Raw genomic sequence first — 2887 nt, 5'->3', positions numbered from 1 at the left:
CGGTGTGGCACACAACACCCAGAACTGACGCGCCACTCAACACTGGGAATCGCTTGCATGACTGGGACCGCTTTCACAATGGTCCGGTCTGCAGTTTTCCCACGGTCGGACATCTTATTCGCGGGAAAAGGCGTCAAATTAAGCTCTGGCCAAAAAAAGGCCGCGCCTGCCCCCCCCCCCCTCCCCCCCCATCGGTAACCGGACCGGCGGGGGGCCGGACACGCGGCGTCCACTGCGGGCCCCCGACCGGCCGCACCACACCGTTTTCAGCGTTCTCATTAATCAGGCCGTGTATCTAGTCGCGTGAGGTCCCAGAGCTGTCCCGTCGTCGCGCTGCTGTCCAGGTGCCGCATGTCCTCACCCACGGCTATGTTAATTGGCCAGGCATGGATGCGGCGTCCCCTGATCTCATGAGTGGATGCGCGACATCGCCAGGACTCCGTAGCTCCCAGAGCAGTGGTCCGTGACGAAGTAGGGTCTTACTCTGCAAATATCTGCCGTTCAGAGGCCAAAAAGCATCGCATAAAGCAAGCAAGCATAAAATACCGCCTCGGCCATGCGCCTTCGGACGGCGAATATAGCTGGGTGATTTTGCATCCATGACAGCATGAATTCGCGCGGTTAAAGGGAGAGTCCGAAACGGAGGAAGCTTTCTTTGGCAGAGAGGATGACTGATTTCGAAACCTCGGGAACGAGGGCTGTAAACCTGGACCACCTATGCCACCATCGCGACGTAGGCGATACCGCGAGTCTCAAGAGGATATTCATCACGACACACACGCCAGTACTCCAACTGGCATTACTTCTGCGCTTCTCATGTGGGACCTACCCGCTTACTCTGATCCGAGCAGCGAGCTGAAAACGAAGATGGGGTCGCCTTCTCCCCGCTGCATAACGTTACAAGTACACAACAAGTACGGGTACGTTATAAGTACGCAGACCAGTCCAAAACAAAGCACCTATGATGATGAGCCTTCCCAGTCAATTTATACGTGGAAATGTAAAACAAGTCGTCCGACGTCACTTTCTGCCCGCCGTGATTAAGGACGGAAGCTTCCGAGCCATAAATTAGTTCAACCGCACTGCGCTGAAGACCGAGTATGGCGTCCGGGACAATCAGGTAACTGATACACGAGTATGGCGTCCGGGACAATCTGGTAACTGATACACGAGTATGGCGTCCGGGACAATCTGGTAACTGATACACGAGTATGGCGTCCGGGACAATCAAGTTAGCTGATACGAGTACGGCGTCCGCGAATATCAGGCTGATACGAGTATGGTGTCCGGGGCAATCAGGCTAACTGATACGAGTACGGTGTCCGCGACAATCAGGTTGATACGAGTGTGGCGTCCGGGGCAATCGGGCCATCTGATACGTGTGTAGCGTCCGGGGCAATCAGGTTGATACGAGTGTGGCGTCCGGTACGATCAGGCCATCTCATACGTGTATAGCGTCCGGGGCAATCATGCTAACTGATACGAGTATGGTGTCTGGGACAGTCAGGTCAGCTGAAACGAGTATGGCGTCCGGGGCAACCAGGCAATCTGATACGTGTGTAGCGTCCGGGGCAATCGGGCCATCTGATACGTGTGCAGCGTCCGGGGCGATCATGTTGATACGAGTATGCCGTCCGGGACAGTCAGGTCAGCTGATACGTGTATGGCGTCCGGGGCAATCAAGTTGATACGGGTATGGCTTCCGGGACAGTCAGGTCAACTGATACGAGTATGGCAGTATGGCGTCCGGGACAGTCAGATCAACTGATACGCTTGGGACAGTCTGAAATGACGATGACAACGAAGAACTGTAGGCGGATGCCATCTCCAGCTCGGACCCGACTGGACCCGACTGGACATATGTACCGATGTGTACCCGCGGCCTGCGACACCACGGTAAACCACAGCGGGCCCGAGCCCCCTCTCCCTCCAGCTCCGCGCGGGAAAGCCACGGCGCGACACGCAACGGAAGGAAGTAACGCAAGGTGGAAGTACTTTGAACAATGCACCCCTTTAGATAAGCACAATTACAAGATGGCCATGACTGCATTATTCCTCGCAACATGAAACAGTAAAGGAAAGCATTCAGAGCCATGCATCATTCGCTCATCCATTACAGCCATCGTTCATTCATTCGATAACTGCTTTTTGAAAAATCACTTAAATGGACTTTGGCACACCTTTCAAAACGACCACGTCATTTTACCACAAAGTTTATCACAACTTATCACAGCGTACGGCATGACCCTTCACAGGCACTCGTAAAATTGGTGTTATTTGGGCCCTCAAACGAGTGAGGTAATGGCAGTTTTGAACAAAACTACTCTGTACTAGCTCTGATGGTCAACGATTTTCGGTATCTCCTTAGAGGGCCTTGGCCACTTTCCCGACGTCATTCTAGGCCCCTTTGCTGCAACGTCCAAATCAACCCCAAAGTCCGCAAAGGACGATGGAAGATGGCAATAAATAGCTTATGCTGGAAAAATATCACGAAGCATTTGCTCTTCCCCTTCCCCCGTTTTGCTCTCGGGCGGCCCTCGCATTCAACATCCAGTCAGTTTACTCTGCATACATATCGCCGCTTCCTACTTCCTCGTTCATATGGCCAAATGGCTTCGTGTGAAAAGGGAAAAAAACAGAAGTGAGGATACCGGAAGATACCGAGGATGAGACATCGCACTGTGCGTCAAAATGCAAATAGGAGCGCTCGAGATCCTTCGGCGCGCTCGGGGTGAGGCACGCGGTGGCACTCCCGCTTGACGATTCCCTGGCCAAACGTGACTCGCTGTCTTCGGGCGGCCGGTTTTCCCAAACGGCGGCACCACTAGCTCTGACATATCTACTTAACGATGGCACAACGCCTAGAAAAGGCTGCGGTCAGGGTGGC

The sequence above is a fragment of the Pollicipes pollicipes genome, unplaced genomic scaffold, assembly GCF_011947565.3.
Source record: "Pollicipes pollicipes isolate AB1234 unplaced genomic scaffold, Ppol_2.1 Scaffold_7261;HRSCAF=8764_pilon_pilon_pilon, whole genome shotgun sequence".
Taxonomy (NCBI): domain Eukaryota; kingdom Metazoa; phylum Arthropoda; class Thecostraca; order Pollicipedomorpha; family Pollicipedidae; genus Pollicipes; species Pollicipes pollicipes.
Note: the sequence above shows the minus strand (reverse complement) of the source record.